Source organism: Dromiciops gliroides, chromosome 4, assembly GCF_019393635.1.
Source record: "Dromiciops gliroides isolate mDroGli1 chromosome 4, mDroGli1.pri, whole genome shotgun sequence".
Classification (NCBI taxonomy): domain Eukaryota; kingdom Metazoa; phylum Chordata; class Mammalia; order Microbiotheria; family Microbiotheriidae; genus Dromiciops; species Dromiciops gliroides.
The window spans coordinates 37,280,899-37,298,995 of NC_057864.1; positions in this window are offsets into that span (position 1 = coordinate 37,280,899).

The following is an 18,097-nucleotide window of genomic DNA, read 5'->3' on the forward strand; positions in this document are numbered from 1 at the left end:
CCTGATTATATAAATGCTTATTGCCTTTATTAACTCCTTTGTGGTGTTGGGTAAATAAAGAGAAAAACAAAAATCTTTACTTAACAAGGCTATTAGTGTTAGGAGCAGGGGCAATGTTACAATATCAGAGGGGTTGGTCTAAAGCTCAACACCCCAGTGCTCCTTGCAAAAGTAACTTCTGAGAGTACAGAAATCCTGTAGTACTTTCCTGGTACAAAAGACATACCTGTCCCTTTACCACACTTAATTCCAATTTTAAAAAGCATATTGTTTAAAAAAATTAAAAAAGCATATTGTTTGTTATCTATATAACTCTCTATGATTATATTTTCAGATTAATAGCTAAACTACATTGGTGGAAGGAATTTCAATACTGGGACTCCCCTACATTGATGAAACCAGTACCTTTTATGGTCTACTCCCTCAAATCTCATGCCCCAGCCTCTGAAAAGTGTCAGTGAGTTCCATGTTTACAAAACAAATTCTTAAAGTGTTCAATTTTGTCTTCTTAATCCCTTTTGAATTTTAGATGAAAATAGTATCAAGGTATAGGTGAAGAACTGTGAAAAGAGTACTTTAATAACTCAGGCAAGCCTCCTACCACAGAGCCAGAAAGCTCCAAAAATTGAATAATTATATAAATAAATCATTAGCCCATGACCTACCACAAATGCATGTGTACACATGGTACAAAAGAACGGAATAAAAAATAGGATTAAAAAAGTATAAAGTTGATTATCTTTATGGGACTCTATTGAAGTTATGTGTAACTGCATTATTTTACACATACCCCACAAATTTCCCTTGAATTTCCAAATGTACCAAAGGCTGGGATTTCAAAACAACAGCCGGCAAGCTTGCATAAAGCAGAGAAAACGTTTTTTCTGTGCAAAATTGGTGGAAACAGTTAATATTTCAAGAGACAATTTTATGGTTCATTCAAGCACTGATGAAATTATTATCCTGTTTTGTTTTATTTTTTTCAAAAATATTGACCATAAGGGGCAGCAGGGTGGTGCAGTGGATAGAGCACCAGCCCTGGATTCAGGAGGACCTGAGTTCAAATCCAGCCTCGGACACTTAAACACTTACTAGCTGTGTGACCCTGGGCAAGTCACTCAAACCTCAATGCCCTGCCCCCCCCCAAAAAAACCCCAAACAAACAGAAAAATGATGGACCTTTTCCTGAAAGGTTGTATTTTTTTTTAATAAATTCATGAAATAACTTTCATTTGAGGCTTCCTTGGAGAGCTCTCTGATGCTGGTCTTGGTGAGGTCAGATCAGCTGACCAACATTGCACATAGTAAGAGATCATCTGTGTAGAGTGCGATGGAGAAGCCATTCTGAAGGAATCCACTGTGGATGCCCAATGAGCTCCAGTGGTTTTCAGTGGGCAGAGGAGATGAAGCAATAAGGATGATAGTAATGATGATAAGGACATGATTTTTAAAAATCAGAATTCATGAAGTGGAAATTAACAATGTAAAGTGTTTTCAAAAGTGAGGTGGGGGGGATGCCTCAAACTGGGTGTTTCTGTTACAGGCAAACTGTCTTAAACGTGTTACCATTTAAATAGTCACACCTCGGTTTTGAAGTTAACACTCCATTAAGAGGATGAGACAGCTCACACCTTTTGTCTCTGGCACCATTTCTGTCTTAGATAGCATCAGCACATTGATTTACAAGCTTAGGCAATAGGAAAAAAACTGAGAAAGGTGGATTCTTCATATTTTTAAAAATGAAAATTTAACTTATGGATCTAAGGATTTCTTCTGAATAAAATGAGTGTGATATAGAGGAAAGAGCACTGGGTTTGGAATCAGCAGGTCTGAGCTCAAATCTTGACTGATATTTACTATAAAAGGAGGTTGTACCAACCATATGATCACTAAGTTACCTTGTACCCTCTGAACCTCTGACCCTGTGAAGCTAGACTCTCTTTGGGCAGAGATTTCTGTTTCATTCTAACTTATACTCAAGCACCTTAAGTAAAAAAAAAAAAATAAAAAAAACCAAAAACAATGTTTATAAAGTCAAAACTAGCAGACTCATAAAGCTAGAAGGGAACTTAGAGATCATCTAATACAATCTTCTCGTTTCATAGGTGAAGAAACTGAGGCCCAAAGGGCTGAAATAATTTGCCCAATGTTACATATAGTAGCAAAGCTAGGATTAGAATACAGTATACCCAACAAAATTCCCAAATAATAAACATAATTTCAATATGTTTGATATTCTGGTCACTGATTAGGATATGAAGAATATAGGCAACAATAAAACAGAGGGAGGGAATTCTCAATCTCACTATTCTTTTTCATTTTCTGGTGATTTGGGGTGTTCAGCAAAATCAAGTCAAAAGACAGCTGTAAATTTCACAACTGCCTTGTCTCCAAGGCAGGGGCTCAAGGACTGATGGATGTCAAATCAGTGTCCCTGGGTTCAGATCTCAGCTCTTCCACTCACTGTCTTAAAGACTTTGACAAGTAGAGCAACGTCCCTAATTTCCTTACCTGTGAAATGATGGTGGTTGGACAAGATGATATCAAAGGTCCCTTTCAGCCCTCAATCTATAGATTCTTCTTTTTTAAATTTTTTTTAAAGCAGGACAATGGGGTTAAGTGACTTGCCCAGGGTCACACAGCTAGTAAGTGTCAAGTGTCTGAGGCTGGATTTGAACTCAGGTACTCCTGAATCCAGGGCCGGTGCTTTATCCACTGCACCACCTAGCCGCCCCAGATTCTTAATAGATTCTTAATTCACTTTGGGACACAACATCTGCTACTAATTGATGAGCTAAGGTGGCAAGAGGGTCTCTATGTTCCCAGGGTCAAGAAAGGACTATCTGTTGTGAACTTTGAGGTTATCATTGAATCCTGCTTTAAGGGTTAATGAGAGCTGTTCTTACATATGGATATTTCCTTGACTACTCCTCCTTAAGGGAAGATGAAAGTAGCTGGCTAGTTAGCCATGTGATTTTTAGTACTGTAAATAGAGCATCACCATACTGCCATGTAATCCATGAGGCTTTTTAATTGGTTGGGGAGCAATCTGGAAATGAAAAAAAAAACAGACCAATAAGCTTAGTTCACATATCTCAATGTGTTCTTGAATGTCTTTTCATTTGGGACCTTGAGGAGAGTGGAGGTAGTGGTATTCTCCCTCTGGGAGGTTGTCAGCCCAGGCATGGGATAACCTGGCACTATAAAGTTTAGGAGGTTTGCACCTCCCTATTCTTAGACCTCATACATTTATTTTATGAGCACTCTAATTTCTTAAACATATTTCAAAATAAAGTCCAGGGGCAGCTAAGTGGTGCCATGATAAAGCACTGGCCTGGATTCAGAAGGACCTGAGTTCAAACCCATCCTCAGATACTTGACACTTATTAGCTGTGTGACCTTGGGGCAAGTCACTTAACCCTCATTGCCCTGCAGAAAGAAAGGAAGGAAGGAAGGAAGGAAGGAAGGAAGGAAGGAAGGAAGGAAGGAAGGAAGGAAGGAAGGAAGGAAGGAAGGAAGGAAGGAAGGAAGGAAGGAAAAGAAAGTCTAAAAAATAACCCTTATGGTCTGGTATGGCTAGAGACTGGGCCCAGACAGGAATTTTTTGCCCTGGGGTTTGTGAACTTGTTTCAAAATATTTCGATACCTATACTTTAACATAATTGATTTTAAGATTTATATGTGTGTGTGTGTATAGAGTATATTTATAATTCTAATTGTAGATAGCATTTGTACAGCATTTTAAGGATAGCAAAACACTTTGCCTGTTATCTCATTAGATCCTCAAAACAATTCTGTGAGGTAGATACTATTAATATCCCCATTTTGTGAATGAGAAAAAATGAAGCATTCAGATGTTAAATGAATTACTCTAGGTCAAATAGCCAATAAATGTCTGAGTGAGGCAAAATTGTAGGTTCCCTTTATGAAAGTAGAGTGTCCACAATAACAATTGGCACAATTGTCTCACTGTTCTCTCCAAAGGTGAGGTCAGTTCATGTCAATAACAATGTTTTTGATAGATATTCCTATGAGAAATATTCATAATCTCTTTTTTCTTTCAATAAACATTTTTATGGAAAGTTTTGATTTCCAAATTCTATCTCTCCCTCCCTCCCTTTCCCCCTACCTGAGGCAGTAAGCAGATATAGGTTATACATGTGCAATCATAATCTCTTTTTGAAAATTATTTATTTTTAACATTCTTTTGTTTAATGAGTTCCAAATTCTCTCCTTCCCTCCAACAGCTTCCCACCCATTAAGAAGGCAAGGAATATAATATCAGTTATACATATGAAATCATGTCAAACATACTTCTGTATTAGCCACGGCATCAAAAAAGCAAGAAAAATAAAGGGAAAAGTTATACTTCCATTTGCACTCAGACTTCATCAGTTCTCCCTCTGAAGGTGGACAGCTTTTAAAAAAAAATTTATCATGAGTCCTTTGTATTTGTCTTGGATCATTGTATTGATCAGACTAGCTAAGTCTTTCACAGATGATTGTTATTACAATACTGCTGTAACTATGTACAATAATCTTATTATGCTCATTTGATTGTCATCACTTCATATAGGTCTTCCCATCATTTCTTATAGTACAATAGTATTCCATCATAGTCACATCCTACAACTTTTCCACTCATTCTCCAATTGATAAGCATACCTTCAATTTCCAATTCTTTGCCACCACAAAAAAGCTGATATAAACATTTTTATGCATATAGACACTTTTCATTTTCTTTGATCTTTTGGAATACAAACCTAGTAGTGATGTTGCTGAGTCAAAGGGTACTTACAGTTTTATAATCCTTTGGGAAAACTTCCAAATTGTCTTCCAGAATGGTTGGACCAACTCACAACTCCACCAACAATTCATTATTGTACTTATTTTCCCTCATCCCCTCCAGCTTTTCTGATGTGAGAGTGGTGGTATCTTAGAGTTATTTTAATTTGCATTTCTCTAATCACTAGTGATTCAGAGCATTTTTATATGAATGTAATAGTTTTGATTTATTCTTCTGAAAACTGTCTATTCATATCTTTGACTGTTTATCATTTGGGAATGTTTCTTATATTTATGGATTTTTTCCCTATATATTTGAGAAATGAGGTTTTTATCATAGAAACTTATTGTAAAATTGTTTTGCTATTACTTCATTGTCTGTGGTACCTTTTATCAAGGTGTAGTTTCTCTGATTATCTCTCTTTTTTTTTTTTGCAAGGCAATGGGGGTTAAGTGACTTGCCCAGGGTCACACAGCTAGTGTCAAGTGTCTGAGGTTGGATTTGAACTCAGGTCCTTCTGAATCCAGGACCAGTGCTCTTTCCACTGCACCACCTAGCTGCCCCTGATTATCTCTTTTAATTAGGTCTATTTTTAGGGGCAGCTAGGTGGCACAGTGGATAGAGCACTGGCCCTGGAGTCAGGAGAACCTGAGTTCAAATCAAATCTGGCCTCAGACATTTAATACTTGCTAGCTGTGTGACCCTGGGCAGGTCACTTTACCCCAATTGCCTCACTAAAAAAAAAAATTAGGTCTATTTTTGCTTTTGCTTCATTTGAGATAATGCTTACTACCCTTGCCTTTTTTTTCTTTACTTCAGCTGAAGCAGAATGAATTCTGCTCCTGACTCTTATTTTGACTATGTGTGTTTTCTGTTTCAAGTGTGTCTCTTATGAACAACACATTGTTAGATTCTAGTTTCTAATCCATTCTGCTCTCTGCTTTCATTTTACAGGTGAGGTCATCCAATTTGGTTTTGTTTGTTTGTTTGTTTAATTAATTAATTAATCTATTAATTTATTTATTTGCTCATTCATTTATTCATTCATTTAGTTAGTTATTTGTTAATTAATTAATTAATTTGGTGAGGCAATTGGGGTTAAGTGACTTGCCTAGGGTCACACAGCCAGTAAGTGTTAAGTGTCTGAGGCCAAATTTGAACTCAGGTCTTCCTGACGCCAGGGCTGGTGCTCTAACCACTGCACCACCTAGCTTCTTCCATCCCATCTGTTTTTACAGTTATGATTACTATGTCTTTCTCTCCACCCTATTTTCTTGTTTATCCTTCCTCCTCTTTTTAGCCCTTTCCCTCCTCAAAAGTCTATTTCACTTCTGACCACTCTCTCCTATAATCTGCCCTCACTTTTATATTAGTCCCCTCCCCCTCCTACTTCTCTGTTAAGTAAGATAAACATCTATACACAACTGAGTGTGTGTATGTGTCTATTCTTCCATTTTTAAATGATTTCAGATGAGAATGATGTTCACGCATTGCCTGCAACCACCCATCCATTTTCTCCTCCACTGTCAAAGCTCTTCATTGTGCACCTGTTTATGTGAGATAATTCCTCCTCTTGCATAACACATCCTTCTTTCTTACCTCTTCAATTCTTTTGAGATCATATCATTATAGTTGACTCATTCTCATGCTCTCTGTCTATGTAGACTCCTTCTAACTACTCTAATAATGAGAACATTCTTACGAGTTACATGTATCAACTTCACACCTAGATATGGAAACAGTTTAACTTTATTTAATCTCTTATGGTTTCTCTTTCATGTTTACCTTTACATGCTTCTCTGGAGGCTTGTGTATGAATATCAAATTTTCTATTCAGCTCTGGTCTTTACCTGACAAATGCTTGAAAGTTGTGTTTCATTAAATGTCCATTTTCCCCCTGAAGGATTATATACTCAGTTCTGCTAGTTAGGTTATTCTTGTGTGTAACCCTATTTCCCTTGCCTTCCAGAATATGATATTCCAAACCCTCTTAACCTTTAATGTAGAAGCAGCTAAATCTTGTGTTATCCTGACTGTAGCTCGATGATATTTGAATTGTTTCTTTCTGTCTGCTTGCAATATTTTCTCTTTATCTTGAGAGCTAGGGAATTTAACGACAATATTCATGGAGGTTTTTATTTTTAAATCTCTTTTAGGAAGTAATTGGTTGATTCTTTTAATATTTCTTTTGTCCTCTGGATCTGAAATATCAGTGCAGTTTTCCTTTATGATATCTTGAAATATGATGTCCAGGCTCCTTTTAAAATCATGGCTTTGGGGGGGGGGGGCAGCTAGGTGGCACAGTGGATAAAGCACTGGCCCTGGATTCAGAAGGACCTGAGTTCAAATCCGACCTCAGAAACTTGATACTTACTAGCTGTGTGACCCTGAGCAAGTCACTTAACCCTGTTAAGAGCTAAAATTCTAGCTAAACTGTCTAAAATATCTAATGAGTGGTCGCCAATAAATTATAAGCTTTAGCAAGAGTTAGACTTTTAAGCATTTATTAAGGAGAATAAGAATTTGGTAAAGAGAAAGGCCTAGATTCCTATCTATTAAAGGGAGAGCACATTTCTAGCTCCACTCTCCACCAGAGTCCAGAGGAAAGAGAGTCAGAGTGAGTGCCAGTCTCTTTCTTCCTCCTCCCACTAGCCCGCGTCACTTCCTGACGCCAAAGAAAAGACTCCTGGTCTTGCCCTCAAAAACCTTCGCTTCATGGGCGGAACTCTTCTACAGTAAGTCTCCAGCAGGTGGCGTCATTCCAATCATTACAACCCTCATTGCCCTGCAAACGATAATAATAACAACAAATAAAATCATGTCTTTCAAGTAGTACGATAATTCTTAAAATATCCCTCCTTGATCTTATTTCCAGGTCAGGCTGTTTTTCCAATTAAATATTTCACTTTTTTCTATTTTTTTTCATTGCTTTGATTTTGTTTAAATATTTCTGGTGTCTCATAGAGTCACTGCCCGATTCCATTTTTTTAAGAAATTATTTTCTTCAGTGAGCTTTTGCACCTCTTTTTCCATTTAATCAGTTTTACTTTTTAAGGAGATCTTTCTTCAGTAATTTCTGTATTCTCCCCTGCCATTTAGCCATTCTGTTTATAAGGTGTTTTTTTCTTCAGTATTTTTGTGCCTTTTCCAAGCTAATAATTCTCTTTTCATAATTTTCCTTCATCACTCTCATTTTTTCTCCCACATTTTCTCTGCCTCTCTTATCTTTTTCTTTAACTCTTCCAGGAATTCTTGTTGGACTTGTGTTGAATTTGCATTTTTTCTTTGAAGCTTTGCTTAAATTGTTTTTACATTTTTGTCTTAGTCTGAGTTTATGCCTTGGTATTACCTGCCATCATAGCAATTTTATAGTCAATATTCATACTTGTTTATTCATTTGGTAGCCTATTTTTTTATTGTGAACTTTATATTAAAATTGTGTTCTGTTCACCTGGGGATAAGGAGGCACTGACTCAAGCTTTCAGGCTTCTTTGGGCTGCTGTTTTCAAAGTTAGTTCTGAGAGTCTGCAAGATTTTTATTCTTTCCACTTGGTGTGAATCAGAAAGAAGTTTGGTTACTGATCTCCTGGCCTACACTCTGGTCTTTACCCAAAAATGTCCCCTGCTTCCTGAAGCCACAAGTGTTCATTTTATGTCTGTAACCATGACCATGTTCCCTGTTCTCCTGAAGCTGCAAGTGATAGTGTTCCCCTTTGTCTCAGAACTCAGCCCAGGGTTCCTGTACCATTGTGAATAAAGACAAACATTCCTCTCCACTTTGGAACTGCCATTTAGACCTGCATATGGGCAATAGAGTTGCCACATAGTGCCAAGTCCTATACCTGGTGCCAGCAGAGTCCCTCTGTAATCTCTTTTCCATTTGTTGAGCAACCCTCTTATTGTTTCTGGGCTCAGATTTCCTGAGGCTGCTGCTACTGAAGTCACCTTCAAGTCCCTCATTAATGTTGTCCCCAAGTCCCCCCCCCAAGTCTAGCCTCCACCCAGATGTCACAGACCTCTCCTGCTGACCTCCAAAGTTGTCTTAGGCTATAAAAATGTTCCACCCTGACCTTTTTATGGCTCTAAAACTTCAGAAATTGATTTGAGGAATTATATTAAAGTTGCTTGGAGATAAATGTTGGGAGAGTTCAGCTAGCTTACCGCCTTTACTCCACCATCTTAGCTTTCCTCATGATCTCCAAGATACATAAAATTTTTTCATTAACTTCTAACTAAAATTTAGCATTTCCTTCAACTATTTTTAAAACATTATTCTGATATGGTATGTCCCCAAAGTCTTAGTGCAGACTTACACTAAACACTAAGACTTGAAATATCCTAAAGTCTTCACCAGATGCCCCAAAAGGTCCATGACACAAAAAAGGCTAAGAACTCTTGTTCTGAGGGAAGCTATATGAAGGGAAACTTTGGCTCACTTTATAGAAAGACTTTCTAATCAGACAAATTGCTGGTAGAATGGCTACTCTGTCAATTAGTGAATTACCCATCACTTCAAATGTCCAACCAGAGTCTGGCTGACTACCTGTCAGTGACATTGCAGAATAGTATCCTACATTTGATGGGAACTTTAGAGGCTATCTGGTCCAAAATTTTAGGAATCGCTGATCAAAGAATCCCAAAACAAGTGGGCCTGGATATTTATATAGTAACCTTATGGTCCATCCAAGTTGGTAATTGTATGGGAACCAACAATCACAATTTTCAATTAAAGTCAAATGACTTACAAAAGTCAAATAAAGTAGCATAGCATAACTAGAGAGCTAGCTTTGGCATAAGGAACACTGGTTCAAGTCTAACCTTGGGCACATATTGGCTGGTTGACCCTAGGCAAGTAATAATGTCTCAGTGCCTCAGTCAATCCTCTGAGACTATAATTATAGAATAACTACTGAACTGAGTCAGTATAGAAAGTTTCTGCACTAGGAGCGTACTATACTAATGAAATCAAAGGTCTGAATGGAAAAAAAAGAAAGTTGAGAAAGGTCTGTATGTTCATGGAGTCCTTGCTACACTGTGTATTATTCCCAAACCACTTGGTTTTGTGGAAATTCAGCTTGCGTGGTGTGCCCTCTTTCTCTATCTTGTCTTCTTATTAATTGGGAGGTTTGCAGTTAATTTTGTCCCTGTGAGGAGCCTTTGTTTGAAATAATTCTTTGTTACTAACATCACAACTAGTTGCTCCTGGAGATGGTGATAATCCTATGATCAGGAGATTAGAGCTCTCAGGGAAGAGTAAATGACAAGAGCAGATGAAATCCTAATATTAAAAACTAATTAATAAAAAGAATAAATAGGAGGAAAAGATAAAGTTGTAAGGTTCATTAGTTATGCACACATTTCAAAGCATAGATGAAGGGCAAAGTAAAGGAAAACAAAGAAAAATAAGCTGAAGAGGCAGAGGAAAATCTTTACCTGAGTCAGTAAGTTTTCTAGGGGAAAGGGAAGGGAAGGGAAAGGGAAGGGAAGGGAAGGGAAGGGAAGGGAAGGGAAGGGAAGGGAAGGGGAAGGGAAGGGAAGGGAAGGGAAGGGAAGGGAAGGGAAGGGAAGGGAAGGGAAGGGAAGGGAAGGGAAGGGAAGGGAAGGGAAGGGAAGGGAAGGGAAGGGAAGGGAAGGGAAGGGAAGGGAAGGGAAGGGAAGGGAAGGGAAGGGAAGGGAAGGGAAGGGAAGGGAAGGGAAGGGAAGGGAAGGGAAGGGAAGGGAAGGGAAGGGAAGGGAAGGGAAGGGAAGGGAAGGGAAGGAGAGAAAGAAGGAAGGAAGGAAAGAAAAGGGGAAAGTAGGAAGGAAAGAAGAAATAAAGGGAGAGTGGAAGGGAGGGAGAGAAGGAAGAAAGAAGGAAGGAAGGAAAGAAAAGGGGAAAGTAGGAAGGAAAGAAGAAATAAAGGGAGAGTGGAAGGGAGGGAGAGAAGGAAGAAAGAAGGAAAGAAAAGAGGAAAGGAGGAAGAAAGAAAGGATGTTTGGAAGGAAGAATGGTTGGAAGGAAGGATGGAAGGAATAGAGGAAGGAAGGAAAGAAGATGGGAAGAATGGAAAGGAGGGAGGAAAGAAGAGATGAAGGAAGGAAGAATGAATGGAAGGAAGGAATGAAATAAGGGAGATAAAGAGGAAGGAAGGAAAAGAGAAGGGGAGGAAGGAAGTAATAAAGGATAGATGGAAGGAAAGGCGGGAGAAGGAAGAACCAAAGATAATGGCAACTTTAAAGCTATGTAATACATATAAGCTTCTTCCTCTAGGAGACCAACCACACCCTCAGAGCAGGAAGAAACTTCTCATGTTCCAATTAATGATGAATTCACAGTCATTGCCCAGAAAGAGGCCATTTTGGACTAGTCAAAGTAGGAAGAAACACCAATATCGGTGACTGATGACTTCCCATGATATATTAAAGTGACCATATGTCAACTTGACATCAATAGTAGGTCTTGGGTGGTTTTCTTGAGGCATTTATCTGGAATGTGAAAGAGTCTCCTGACACTTTTCCAATTTGATGATCACTGTCTTCCCTGATAGATTGTATGCTCATTGAAGGTAGTTAATTTTTGTCTCTGTTTCCAAAGGATCCAATACAATTCCTGGAGCAAGTGCTTAGTATATAGTTGTTAACTGATTAGTAAGTTCTTAGAGGGAAAATTGATACCACCAGAAGAAACCTAGAAAATATAACTATGTATCACAAACTCCTCAACAGGAAACTGAAGACCATGGGGACAGAATAAAAAGGGTTTTCATCACTGCTGTTAGCTAAGGAGAAAGATATATTTGGAAAGTATTGGAAGATTAAAAAGATGGTGTCTGCAAATGGGAATTGGAGCACTTCCAGCAACATAGTTAAATGTTAGAGGATATATACTATTTATCCAAACATTCCTTTATCACTTCAAAACAACTAGAAATGTGCCAAGTACACCAAAAGAACAAAAACTAAAATACAAGGAAGGGAGGAAATTCTTTCAAGGAAATCCCTATAGACAGTATTGTGTTGGAACCAGGTTGTGAGAGTTGATTGTTAAATTTTCAGTGTGAGATTTACACCTCAGAAATCCAGCATTGATAGAATGAGGGCTTGATTTATTGTTTTGTTAGTTGTTTAGACTTAAGAAAGTGTTAAGAATGCAGATTAAACTTAAAAGGTGTGTGCATGCATTTCCCCCCCTAGAGCCTGGATGTTAAACACCAGCCTACACCTGCCTATAGAAGAAAACAAACAAATCAACAATAACCAAAAACTAAAAGAAACAAACAAAAACCCAGAAAGATAAGAAATGAGGACACAAAGAAAATGACCTCAAGGAATGAAAAAAATGCTATAGGGCAAAAGAATTCCAGGAGAAATTCCCAGAAGAGAATGATTTTGCAACATCTATAACTAGAACTCTAGGAAAGAGCATGGAATGGCTGCAAGAATACTACACATTTTGGGGGGCAGATAGGTGGTGCAGTGGATAAAGCCCCAGCCCTAGATTCAGGAGGACCTGAGTTCAAATCCGGCCTCAGACACTTGACACTTACTAGCTGTGTGACCCTGGGCAAGTCACTTAACCATCATTGCACCACCAAAAGAAAAAGGATACTACACATTTATTAGAAAGACTTTCATGTAGAAATAAGGTTGGGCATTTTGTTATTATTGTTGTTTTGTCCTATAACACAGAAATAGGAGCAATGGATAGAAATTATAGAAAAGAAAAATTAGGTTTGGTATAAGGAATATCTTCCTAACAGTGAGGGAAGCCCTAAAGTGGGATGGGGCAATTTTGGTGCTAGTGAGTTCTCCATCACTGGAGAGGTCCAAACAAAGGCTAGATGAGCCCTCGTTGGGTACGTTGTAGAATGAATTACTGTTTAAATTGGACTCTATAATCTTCTGAGATTGTGGGATACTTTTCCCACAACTCCATAGTGGTAAAAGTAATAATAATTAATGAGAACTCTACCTACTGAAATCTAGACAGTAGTCTCCAGTGAGATATTAAAATGATTGCTATGTCTATGTCAGTGCATTCCAGGACAATTGTTTTATTGGAGCAAAGTTGAGTGAGTCATTCACTTGAGGGTTATTCTGCCTTGACCTCAACACACAAAGAGGATAAAATTTTCTCTCGTGGAAGCTGTATGAGATCAAGGAGTGCAATTCATGTCTTTGGAATACCAGCATCTTACACAATGCCGGTGTTTAATGGAATGATAGCCCAATAGGTAAAGTAAGAATTCAGCTGGATTTAGAGTCAGAAAGACGGGTTCTTCATTTTAGGGAGCAGTATAGCATATGGACTCTGTAAATAGAGGATGTGAATTCAAATTTCACCTCTGTTGCTGATGAACTCTGGGGCCTTTGGAGAAGAAGTCATTTATTAACCTTCCTGGGCTCCAGTTTCCTCATTTATAAAAAAGAGAGGTTTGGACTAGATTGCCGGTGACTTCTCTTGTTGCCGGAATTTAAGCTCCTATGCCTCTGCTTATATTTACTTTCTTTTTTTTTATGTAGATTTGTCTTGACTCCCCTACACAATTATAAACTCATAAAGGGCAGGGACCCTCTCACCAAAACGAGGTCAAAATAAGAAAGAAACATTTTCCCCCCTAATAATGACATTACATTGGGCTCAAAGTACCCATTGAAAAGGAGGAGGTCTGCAAACGAAAGTGGCGTTCAGCTTTAGGTGACCCCTCTGAAGATGAGGCACATTTACATTTTTCTTCTTCATATTTTGACCATCTTGCCAAATCACCAGGACTCTAGAAATAAAATTTTCATTTAGCCACTAGCTCTTACTGAACATATCACAGGTTACTTAAAGTGCAGTTTATTTTTAATAGAAAAATTGATTCTAAAATGAAAAATGAAGCAGCAATTTTTTGTAGCAGTCTAACCTTTCAAAGAATAGCATTCCTGCCCTAGAGAGGGGCATAAAAGTTTAAAAGGTTATTTTCCACATTACAAGTAACCCACATGCTCACCTTTCCTCTCTCCTTGCAGCATCTGCCTTCCCTGTGCCTGTGGCTCTAACTCACTGCAAAATATTGGCCCCATTAATGCCTGATTTACTTCTCTTACTTAGCAAGACACAAACTCCATCTTTTGAAGCAAAATGCATCTGGGGCACAGTGGTGTCATGCTATTTCTCCCTTCAGAAAATGAAATAAGGCATCTGGAGATAATATCAAGTAATCACCCAGGAGATAATATCAAGTAATAAATAAAAAGAATTATGCAATTTTCCTAAAGATCCCCTCCCTACTGCCCCATCCTCTGCCCCTCCACTGCTGATTTGTGAAATGAGACAGTGGAGATCCTGATGGGGAGGAGGTCATAGGTCATAGGATCAGAGAATGAGAGCTGGAATGAACTTAGAAGTCATCGAGGCCAAAGTCTCATTTTACAGATGGGGAAATTAAGGCACAGAGATGTTAAATCACTGGCCCAAGACCACATAGCTCAAAAGTGTCAAAGGGCAAGATCTGATAATAAATACAAGCAGAAAGAGAACCCCTGTTTTCAAGATATTTATCTTCTAATAGAAGACAACACGGAAAGGGAAGCAAAGAGGATAACATCTAAAATCAAAAGGGTGTTCTATGATCCTATTAAAATATATCACCTATGAGAAATCCATTAGGAAGAATTGGGTTATTTAGTTTACTTCTTTCTAAATCTGAGTTTGTCCTTGATAATCATTATAACTATTCTGTGTGATTTTATTGTTTTAAGATAGAGGGAATACAGCAAAAACCACAACCCTCCTTTCTTACTTCCTGAGAATTAATAATAGATAACAAGGTAATAGGATGGCTAAAAATGTCCTTTGAAGGCTACATCTTTTTCACAGGATCAGTCACCATATCCAATGATCTATGGTTCATTTATGTGCCCTTGAATGCTCCGCAGCAAGACTAATTCAATTCCAGGTGACCAGAAACTCTACATATATGTGTGGTCCTATATTCCAATGCCTCCCACTACAGCATGGTTAGGCACTACCCAGGATCAATCAATCAAACAATAACAAGTATTCATTAATTTCTTATTATATGCCAGGGATTATGCTGGGCTCTAGGAATACGAAGACCAATATCAAAACAGGCCAAACTCTCAATAGTTTGGCATTCTAGTGGAGAAAACAATATGCATATATATGTCTATACAAAAGAATTGCAAAGTGATTTTTTTTTTGTGGAAGGCATTACCAACTGTGTGTGTGTGTGTGTGTGTGTGTGTGTGTGTGTGTGTGTGTGTGTGTTGTGGGAAGGGGTGATCCTTAATGCTTTTGGGTAAAAGGTGGAAATTGAGTTGAACTTGGAAGGTAAATATGGATTTGAAGAAGTAGAGGTGCTGGGGGAGGACATTTCAGAAATGGAGGGACAGTCAGTGAAGAAGCAGAGATGGGAGATGGAGTTTCTTACATGAAGAACAACAGCAAGACAGCTAGTTTGAATGGACTAAATGGTCTAAATTGCTTTGTTCTTATGAAATTAAAAAATCTGGCCTCCCTCATATTTCATCACCACTAGGTGAGTAACTCAGAAAGCAACAAGTAAAGGGTGCCTACCTGTTATAATGACAGTACTCTAGTACCAGTTGACTAACTGATGGCCAGAAACTATTTTCTTTTCACGTCCTTCATATTTTTCTCAACCCAAGAAACAATGTCATTACAAACACTGGAAGAAGAAATGCTGCAGAACCATGCTTGTATGTCTCCTCAGTGAACAATAAAATACCTGGAGAAGGGAAAATTGATTTGGGGTGAATTACCAGTGAAACATTGTTTATGAGAAAGAAACAATAGCAGTCACCACTTGTCATGTAGGCTTGTCAGAGGCTGTAATGAGGAACCCTTCTTGAGGTGGTACAGAGTATGGAGAACTGGACTTGATGTAAGAAAGACGTGGGTTCAAATCTTGCATCAGACATTTACTAGGTGTGTGACCCTGGGCAAGTCACTTAACCTCTGTGTGTACTTACCTCCTAGGTTGTTGTGAGGATCAAATGAGGTAACAGATGTAAAGCAATTTACACACATTAAAGCTCTATGTAAATATAAGTTATTATGATTATTTCTCCCCTTCATCCTGGTAGAAACCCCTATCCTTTCAATTAACAGTCAACATAAGAAAGAGTTGACATCCTCCTTGTCTTTACCACCTTTAAATCAGAGAAATGGGACAAGACTCTATAGCATTGGAGTTCCTGGATAATTGTGGATCAATAAACAAACCACTGAACCTATCTTCAGCCATACCATAGTAATACGTAGGTGAGAAAGAAAGTTAAGAGCATTTCAAACTTTGCATGAGGTTTTTATTAATTAAAAGGAAAAACAGAACTAGTATTGAATCAAATCTCTCCATTAATCTCCCCCAACACAATTTCTTCTGTCTGTTTATTGTGTAATCATTGGATGTAAAATATTCAACTAGACATTTGACTTTATTGATCACTTTATGGACTAAGGATATGGGGAGTAATTATTTACTGACGCTAATTTATCGATTAGACTGTCTTTAGGAGAGCTGGAATCGACATATGGTTAGTTATTTCACTAGTATGTTAGTACCATTATTCTATAGTCTGGAACACAATTAACAGGGAAAATCATAGCACTTCAAAACCGAGTAAGACTCAGAAATATGATGAGTATAGTGATGCCATGCTAAAGAGAGCATCATTTGGTGGACAGGCACTGGTTTTCTTTTTAATTTATATTCCTCTTGTACATATATAACCCATATTGGATTGCTTTCTGCTTTGGCGGAGGGGGGGGGAAGGGAGGGAAGGGAGGGAGGGAGAAAAATCTGGAACTAAAAATCTTATGAAAACAAATGTCAAACTATCTTTACATGTAACTGGAAAATAGTAAAATTTAATGATAATGATAATATTAATTCATATTCCTCATCTTCACACAGTGTCTTGAACTTAAGAGATTCTTTTTCCATCAAAGTATTTTATTATTTTCCAGTTAAATGTAGAGATAGTTTTTAACATATTTTTATAAGATTTCTAGTTTCAAATTTTTTCTCCCTCCCTCCTCTCCCTTCCCCCTCCCCAAGATAGCAAGTAATCTGATATAGGTTATATGTGTACAATCACATTAAATATATTTCTGCAGACCTTAAAAGATTCTTGTTTTGTTTTGTTTTTGAGCAGGGCAATGAGGGTTAAGTGACTTGCCCAGGGTCACACAGCTAGTAAGTGTCTAGTGTCTGAGGCCAGATTTGAACTCAGGTCCTCCTGAATCCAGGGCCGGTGCTTTATCCACTGTGCTACCTAGCTGCCCGCATTGATTCTTAATAAATACTTGTCAAGTGAATGAATGAGCCCATTGCCTCCTGAGGCAGTCAGCTTCATTCTCAGGCAATGACTCCATTTTTGAGAATGCTAGAGTTGGATCAAAGCGCATATTAGGTATCCAAAAGTGGGACAAGCCAAAACAAAATCAAGAATAAACTTTAATGAAATACTATAAAAGTAGCTCAGACCTTGTTCATGCCAGTAAGAGGACTACTTGAAGCTCTTGGAAGTGGAAGAAGAGACTCAGATGTGGCATATTAGCTACAGCACAGTAGAGTGGTAGATAAAGAGTCTGGAAAATCTGAATTCAAATTCCCACCTTAGACATTTATTAGTTGTGTGACCTCAGGAAAGTCACTTAACCTCACCTTGCCTTAGTTTCTTCATCTGTAAAATAGAAATATCTTCCAGGATTGTTATGAGGAAAAACTTTGATAATATGGGTAAAGTGCTTCACAAACTTTACAACACTATATAAATTCGGAAGAGATGATGATCATGACAGCAATGACGATATGATGACCACAATGATGAATAGGAGTCAGTTTTATTCTCTTTGATGAAGAAACTGGACCAGATATGAGTTGCAAAGAGGCCAATTGAGAGGATTTCAAGAAAAACATACAAAAAATTAGGGCCACTCCCAAATGAAAGTGACTACCTCTAGAGGTGATGGGTTCGTTCATCCATTCAACAAGTATTTAGTAAGAATGTACTAAATTCAAGACACTATGCTAAGATGGGGGATATAAATTGAAAAGCAAAACAGTGCCTGTCCAAAACAGAGCTTACATTCTACTAAGGTTCTTCCCTTCCTTATTAAAGATTATCAAGCAAAGGCTAGAATGACTATTTACTGAGTGCATTGAAGAGGTTAGATTTTTTCGTCATGAGTGGGGCAAAATATCCACTTCTTCACTTAAACTCGGAAACATTGTGATTCTTTGATTCTGTAAATGTAAACTGGAACATAAGAGAAGGGAAGACATGAAGAAATGAGAT